At 35.8% G+C, this 9,032-nt stretch overlaps 1 long non-coding RNA gene across 1 annotated transcript; it reads right to left on the bottom strand.

Moving 5' to 3' along the window:
* Positions 1-2,290: 2,290 nt before the first annotated feature.
* On the bottom strand, positions 2,291-7,529 carry LOC120779496. The gene is made up of 3 exons (XR_005705673.1): positions 7,123-7,529; positions 5,783-5,858; positions 2,291-5,519 (listed from the first exon to the last, which is right to left on the bottom strand). It is a non-coding gene; the product is annotated as an uncharacterized LOC120779496 (long non-coding RNA).
* Positions 7,530-9,032: the final 1,503 nt, after the last annotated feature.

The raw sequence follows: 9,032 nt of genomic DNA, 5'->3' as shown, positions 1-9,032 counted from the left end.
TTGAAGACTATTTAGATGTCGTGAAAGTGTAATTCCATTATTCACTTGGGTATATATTTTTATAGTATGTATACAACTGGCTTTTGCTTAAATATAAGGTCTTAGTGCGTAGATAAAACCCTACATCTATTGAAAGATTATCTTTGTTGGAAGCGAAAGGCCAGAGGGCTCTTAAGGAGTTAAGAGTAGTTCGAGACATACAAAAATTTGCAATTTTAAATATTTTTTTTTATTATTTTTTGCAAAAAAATAATATTGTTTCAAAAAAGTAGAAACACGAATTCAATAAGGTTTATACTGAACTTGACAGACATTTTAAAACAAAATAATATAATATATATAATATTAAAAGTATTGGCTGTTTGTATTGACCCAGATCCAACGGGAGCTCTTTGCGGTGACCATCACTAATCTTTGTAGCTGCATCTTAAATAAATCGTACTAATAAAATAGTTTCAGTAAAAACACTTTTTTACATACATGTATGTAGTGTACCATACTTGCTACTTTGGGATGCCAAAATGACAAAAATAGTTGTACGTGATGTAAATTTTTTAAACTCAAATTCATAATCATCTGTCCTTCAGATTCATTAAGTGGTGCAATGAATCTATTGTCTGATCAAAGTTTTTTTAATTAATCAATAATTTTTTCCGTGTTTTCGTAAAAAAATCAATATATTTACAAACAATTTTAATTACAAAAAAAAAATACTTCGATGAGGCACTGATTTTACATACCGATTAGTCCTACGCGATTAAAGATAACAACGCTGTGAAGACAATCACAGTACTGAATGTTTTCTCGATATTTTGGATGGTCCCCACTTAAATTCCTTCCCTTTATCAGTATTTACTGACGTTTTCACTTGACCTACTTAAGGCCTTTCCTAGCGTAATGCAGGCTCTTTCTGTCCTTTACTATTAACGCAACTTTAACTAACCTTCTTTCAAGACCGCCCAGATATTAGATATTAGGAGCTGCTTTACCTTCAACCAAAGCGGTTTTCCTTCGTCATCCGATATTTTCCAGGGCATGTTCATAATCCTTAATTACTTAAGCAATTTCATATTCTTTATTCATAGTGTGATCTATTATGTCGTCTCCAATTTTTATGGCAGAGAAAACTTTCTTATCTCTTTCCGGCGTGGTGTTATGAAAAGTATACCACTTATTCGGAAATTTTTCTTTTATGTTGTGTGCGCTGGTACGATGTAAAACAGGTTCGACTTGGTGCATCCTGTTTATGTTAAAGACGACGGAGAAAGCAGGGCCAAACCGACCTCGGTTAAAAAGAACTGCCTTTTTGGAAGGGACACCATTAACTAAGAAGACAAAATCGTCCAAAAAGAAAAAGACAGGTGTAGGTAATATTGGGTGAGGAGGAGAAAGCCATGCGTGGAAGTTCACGCAAGTAAGGAAAGTTCTCTAAGCGCCATTCACTTGGGATTGGTCAGAAACGATTCTTTTAACTATGGTAACCAAAAAACGTCCGTTTGAAGGCAGGCCAAAGTGAAAATGCCAGACATTCCTCTCCAGGGTTGGTTGGCATTGGTTTGGGGCCCGCCACTTAAAACAAACATCGGCTCATTCAAAAACATAAAATTCTCGGATGAGAGACCCTACCTTTTGATGACGCTGGTTGATGATCTAGTAACCGATGCCCGGAGCATTCTAAAATTATGGAGGAAATTCTTCTCCCGCCTGCTGAATGGCAGTGCATAACACCAGGAGAAGGCGAAGGCTGTTCCCCAATCGATGACGATGGAGCAGACGTTCCATTGCTCGAAAAAGTTTGATGTATGTATACGGCTGCGTAAACTGACGTTGAGCATTATCAAAAACTCCGTTAGGATCGTGAAGGATCTCTCCGAGTCATCCGATACCAAACGAAGTGACTCCCTTTCGTGTGATTTCTTCAATCTAGTTCTGGAGTAAATAATTCAAGCTGCAGAACTAATCATAGAAGGTACCATCTTCTATAAGGGTGTAAAGTTGCTGGCATATGCCGTTAATATCGATATCATTGGCCTCAATAATAGCGCTTTTAGTTCTGCATTCTGCAGAATGAATAAGAAGCGAAGGAAATGTCACTGTTGACATTACTACTATCTACGCTAAAATAGAAAGAAGAAGATGAATTTCGGAGAAGTATGGCTTACCGTCGCGAAAGAAGAAGGGGAAGGAGATGCACTCCAAAATGCGCACCGACTCCACCCTCGGACGCGGTGAGCGCGGACAGCAATCCAATCCAGCAAGAATCGTGCTACAAAAACAAATCGTAAAAGCATTTTTTAGACAATGCAATACTTTTATTTATTCTTATTGTATTTTTTTTATATTATTTTACATAACTAGCTAACCCGGCGAACTTCGTGTGTACCTTAGAGGTAATAAATGAACAGATTTTTAATTTCATCAAGGTACATTTTTTATGTGGATAATTAATGTAGGTAAATTAAAGAAGCAAGTATTTTAAGGATTCTTTATTGGCAATGTATTTCAGTGCATGGATTCTACTTTTTAATGAAGCACTTTGGGATAGACGACATTTTTCATTTTATTATCAGGTGCTCGAACAAATAATGTAATGGTCTTCCGGCCCGTGAACATGCCACATATAATTGACCATGGGAAAAACATTGATTTTCTAAACGTTGAAGTCTTTTAAGCTCAAACGGCATGTCGGCTGGAATCATCGGGATTCTTGGAAAGGGAACTTCCTCTTCTTCGATTTTTTCATTAAGTATCGTATCTTAAATCACATTATTCATCAATTTCCTTTTCACCAAACGCATTTTGTTGCACAGCTTTGGTTAGTTTATGTTTCGAAGCATGATTACTACGGATCCAACTTTTAGTCGTAAACTGAGCGGTGGAAGGCCTGGCATATCCAAGGTGTTTAAAAATTAAACTGGATAGTTCGTAGCTTCACCTTAATTTGTTACATAGTCAATTGATTTGAAAAAATTCAGTGTTGCAATTATTTCATTCTGAAATATGAAGCTTATGTCATATACATACGTCTTTATTCTGAGCCTTCAAAATTGCTCGCTCACTCAACCATTAATTCTTTTTGTGGTTTGTAACGATGGTTGGGAATACTGGCCATATATTGGATGATTGGCAAGCGTGTATTTCGTCTGCAGCAGTTGATCTTGGTATTACTAGTAGTGTTTGGCGGAAATCTCCAGACAGTAAAATAATCGCGTATCCAAAACATATGGTGTCAACACATAGATCTATAATTGTTGTGTAATGCTTCCCATGCTCGTTTATGTGCCATTGTGCGTTCGTCCCAGATGATGATTTTCGATGCTGATAAAACTTAGGCCATTGCGGAGTGTTTTGCGATATTAAATGTTGGTTCTTCAATAGTTTGAAGATTTAACGTCAATTTTAATTCTGAATGAGCCGTACGGCATTCCTTTAACAATGTGGCTTCTATTACAGAGCAGCATCTGCCATCGTAATGTTGGATCTCGCACGAACATGGCTAAAACTACAGACATGAGAAATGCCACCAGTACCACCAAGGGCATCCAGGAAATAAAAACCAAAAACTTTCTTTTGTTGGTGATTCAGCAAGGGTACATCCGTTCAAACTATTAAATCTAATTCCTGGTGATCATATTCACTTACCCATTTAAATTCTCAATTAAATGCGTCATTCATTTCACGATTTTGCGCTTTTGTTTCTAACCTGACCTGAATACCGAATATGAGGTAACACATGTCTTTGATCAAGATCAAAGCCCGATTATGTATCTTCTTATTCATCTGAAGGTTGGGATTTCTCTAACTGACACGAATTTGTTGTAAAATATCTTCTGACATATTATCCTTGTATTTTTGCCAGAGGTTAGATGGGTTCGATTGAAAGCATGTCGAAATGATGATAGAAAATGTTTGTATCTGACTTGGAGACAATTGGTTCAACGATTGCCGTTTCCAATAGGTATCGTAAACCTAATTAATTTAGTTCTCCACATGCAGCACAAATTGTTGGGAATACTGTAGCATTAACAGTCAATTAGTCGCTGGAGGTGTTTCAGCTCGTTAAACAACATTCAAAGCTGTATAATATTTACTTTAACCATTCTCCAGGTGTACAATTGTGCGATGGCTTTAGTGAATAGAGAATGCGAATATATGCCAAATCGCTTCATTGCAGTTCACATATCGACATACTTGATAGCGTTCATTGTTGCTATTGGAGGTCTGGATGACAAAAACCGCCATATCGATGCCTTCCGTGACATATTAGCAAATGTTTTTTATGGATTTTAATGAATTGCAATACTCGACGTTGCAATGCGTCTTGAAATAATTGGGGAATATGAAACAATCCAAATATTGATCACGAAATCCATTATTTTCACTTTTTTGTGTTTGGAATACTTGCCGTCCATCACGCAAGGTGATTGGCGTCACACGGTCAATGAATCATATTTCTAATTACAACATTATAGATGTGGATCGGGAATCTTGGCACATATAACATCATCGATTTTGACTGATTGAATTCTTTTCACTAACCAAATAGAAATGTGTGCGTGCGGCAATCCTACCTTTGTCATTCTATTGATTACATCCAGCATCTAGTATCTACAAAAATGCGTTGTTTAACAATGAATTTTATCAGGGACCGCGTTTTTGTCTGATTACACGCGCTGTGATGTCGTGTCGGTCATTTAATGTTTGTCCGGAAGCAGCAATTGAACAATCTCTATCCTATGTACGTCGATGGCAGAAGAGTTAATCGGCCTATATTAGCTGCATGTCGTTCCGTACGAATTGCATCTCGTAAATGGATATACTCCTCAGAACGCAGTTTGACTTGGTTCAACCGAATGAAAGTTAAGCGCTCCGTTTCTGTTTTGACGTACATGCTGCAGCAAACGTCGAAGCCGCAGCAAATAGTTGTCAGCATTTTGTCGAATCATCAAACGGTATGTGTAATAATTCATCGAGCTAACGTTCCTGGTAGTTTTTTCACATGAAATTAAGACAGGAGTATTATTATTACGAATGTAAAACTTACATCTATATTTTTAAAGTAATTACAAATATGTCGAGATAATGATTTTTAGACGGTTGCCAGTAATTTGTCCAATATTCTCTAAACAACTATTATATTGAAACTCACCATTCAATGGTTTTTTCATTTAGATATTGAAATAATATTCATCTTCACCTTGCCAAAACATTAGCGGCTATTGCAACATGTCAGATATTTGTTGCAGTTACTCAGTATCGCGACGTGTAAGCACAATATCGCGTGTTTCCAAGTTTTCACTAAAAATAAGGGTGGCCACTTGATTTATTGTTGCGAGCATTAAATAAATAATTGCGTTCGTGTGTTCCAAATGGTCGTTTATATGCTTTGATCACGATTTTGTAGTCATCGACAACGCATGACGTTCATTAAGTAGTTGCTGCAGATCACGAATAATTATCTTTTCACTGCTACATTTATCTCCGATCAAGTTGTTCCTCCATGTTGCCCATGAAGTATACTATTACCCTCTTAAATGTTAGTGATTGACAAAAAAAATCCTCCCTCAAGCCAAGCGCTGTAGCCTAACTTTAAGGGGTCGTTTTTTTATTTTAGTTTTCTATACATTTAACATAGGAATTTTCGTTTTTTTATTCAAACTAAAATTTTATCAATTAATTTTCGTTTCTCAGAAATAACCATCACATATTCAGAAAGTTGACTTTTCAAACTTTAAAAATTCTCCCGTCTGGCTTGAGGGAGGATTTTTTGTCAATCACTAACATTTTTTTGAAGCACTCTACTGTGAATCTTCTAGAGACAGTATTGATTCAATTCGTCGGTGAATATGTCCTTGTATCTACAAAATCAAAAGCAAACTCTGTTAACTGATTTATAAACCCTGTATTGTAGTATACTGATATATATATATATTATAATCTCTTTTTTTATACTCTCGCAACAATGTTGCTAACGAGAGTATTATAGTTTTGTTCACATAACGGTTGTTTGTAAGTCCTAAAACTAAAAGAGTCAGATATAGGGTTATATATACCAAAGTGATCAGGCGACGAGTAGAGTCGAAATCCGGATGTCTGTCTGTCCGTCCGTCTGTCCGTCCGTCCGTCTGTCCGTCCGTCCGTGCAAGCTGTAACTTGAGTAAAAATTGAGATATCATGATGAAACTTGGTACACGTATTCCTTGGCTCCATAAGAAGGTTAAGTTCGAAGATGGGCAAAATCGGCCCACTGCCACGCCCACAAAATGGCGGAAACCGAAAACCTATAAAGTGTCATAACTAAGCCATAAATAAAGATATTAAAGTGAAATTTGGCACAAAGGATCGCATTAGGAGGGGCATATTTGGACGCAATTGTTTTGGAAAAGTGGGCGTGGCCCCGCCCCCTACTAAGTTTTTTGTACATATCTCTTGAAACTACTATAGCTATGTCAACCAAAGTCTACAGAGTCGTTTCCTTCAGGCATTTCCATGTACAGTTCAAAAATGGAAGAAATCGGATAATAACCACGCCCACCTCCCATACAAAGGTTATGTTCAAAATCACTAAAAGTGCGATAACCGACTAACAAAAAACGTCAGAAACACTAAATTTTACGGAAGAAGTGGCAGAAGGAAGCTGCACCCAGGCTTTTTTTAAAAATTGAAAATGGGCGTGGCCTCGCCCACTTATGGACCAAGAACCATATCTCAGGAGCTATTAGACAGATTTCAATGAAATTCGGTATATAATATTTTCTTAACACCCTGATGACATGTACGAAATATTGGTGAAATCGGTTCACAACCACGCCTTCTTCCAATATAACGCTATTTTGAATTCCATCTGATGCCTTTTCTGTATAATACGAGTATATTCATTAGGAACCAATGATGATAGCGGAATAAAACTTTACAAAAATACGGTATTTGAAAAATATGTAAATGACGTATTATGAAATCTCGATTATCACTTTACCATGCGAGAGTATAAAATGTTCGGTGACACCCGAACTTAGCCCTTCCTTACTTGTTATAATAAGTATTCATAATTTATATGAATAAGTATAGTAAGTTATGCTTCTACTGTATTGTGTGTATGTACAAAATTAAAAGAATAAATACCTTGAATATAGGATTAAATCCTTGTTCTCCTATAATTTCCGCCCTAAATGATGTCATTTGGAAACAACCATTGTATTTTTAAGTGTTTGCTAAAAAATGTCGTGATTCGGGTGTTTCGCCGCGAAGCAATGAATGCAATGGCTCTGGTGGTGGAGTCAGTAATGGCAATTTTTTTTCCCAATATAATAAAGTAGCACAACCCTGGCCTTTCTCCGAAAAACTTCAATAATACTCGCAAACAATGTCCATCGGTCCAATGCTAGTATGCACACCGTTAGTGATGCAATCGTATCGAAACGCTGCACAATGGGGTAAAATGTGTCGATTTTGGAGATTAATTCAAAAATCAAAATTCAAGGTACAAGTAAATTTTTGGTATCAAACAAAAGTAGATAAAATTCTACATCACTAACTGAACAAATATTTGGCAAAAAAATTTACAGTTTTCTTGTAATATTCTCTGAAAATTGCAAGTTTATTTCTTTTTGTATGCGCACAGTAATATACGTGATTTTTTTTTTCATTTTTCGAACTTTTTTATTTTCTTTAACTGGACAAATCTTGAGAAAATTGTAATAGAGCCTTCTTGTTTAGGTAATTTAGTAAATACAAAAAGATTTCATTTGTGTTTTACGTGTCTCTAAGTATTTTAATTTTTTTTTTTGGGCGAAAGCCTTCAAATATTGGGATTTCGACCTTATAAGCAGACATATAGTTGTGAGTTAAGCGGGGTAAAGCAAATCTTGTTTCATTCCTGTAATCTATGACTGTTGTAGTTTCTGTTTGTAAAAAAAAAGTTGCGCCAATACTGCGCACTTTCTCAGTATATGCATTTCTTTATGCGAACTGCCTGGTCAAATATACACGAATACGTTACGAAAAGCGGCAGTTTAAATGCATAAGAACATATTCCTTTTAGTCTAAAATTCGCGTTTTACTTACATATGTATAATAATAAACATCATCACATACATTTTTGTAATAAAATTTTGATTTCTTACATTTTGTAATAATTAATTAATATGGCATAAGGTTCTTATCTAAGGTTTAGGGTATATGTAAAACCATGATAACCGACATTGTTTTTTCCCGCGCAATTTTTATTACTAATGTTTGTATGTCATGTGCAGTCGAGAGAAATAACAATAGTGATGTATATTTAACTAACATGGTAAAAGCGATACCGACATTGACTACATTTAAAGAGGATAAAATATTATTATCTTCCTTATAGGAACCAGTTCTAATGTAATTTGGGTTCCTCGTCAAAGTCTTTATGACATAATGAAAAACTCTGGCTGGGATAAATTTAATGAAAAATTTGAATTTTTAAAAGAGCAATTGAAAAAGCGTATTGAGCCATCTGATGAATTTATAAAAGAGTTTGATGATAGGATAAAAACCTTTATTAGTCAATTTAAAATTCGTTGGAGCAGAGCCAATAGGCATGAAGAGCGTTTCCTTAAAGTAACCCAAAGTTGGCTGGATTCTTCGATAGGTTTCACCCATTCACAAGGAATGAAACGTGGCTGCAAAGAACTTTCATTTGAAGAATGAAATGAGAAAACGAAGCAAAAAAAAGTAAATTTTTAAGAGATATTGTGCCTTTGCCTTTATTAGCTTATACTGCACAAAGGAGTTTTAGAGCTTCAGGGCAAGTGAAAGCGTCAAAGATAGTGAAAGAGGTTGCAAGTTCACCATCAAAAGCGAAAATATTTCATAAAAGTATTGCCAAATCATCACAGCAAATGTCCAAAGAAGACGCTTTATTTGTTTTGGTGGAAGCAAAGTTATCTCGACAACAGTACAATGTTATGAGGCAATCTGCTCCAGATAGGTTTCCTTGCTATTCATATGTCCAATCAGCAAAAAAGGATTGTTATCCTAGACGTGAGAGCACGCATTTTTGC

Source organism: Bactrocera tryoni, unplaced genomic scaffold, assembly GCF_016617805.1.
Source record: "Bactrocera tryoni isolate S06 unplaced genomic scaffold, CSIRO_BtryS06_freeze2 scaffold_11, whole genome shotgun sequence".
NCBI classification, from domain to species: Eukaryota; Metazoa; Arthropoda; class Insecta; order Diptera; family Tephritidae; genus Bactrocera; species Bactrocera tryoni.
The sequence above is the reverse complement of the archived record's forward strand: the minus strand, read 5'-3'. Positions and strand labels throughout refer to the sequence as shown.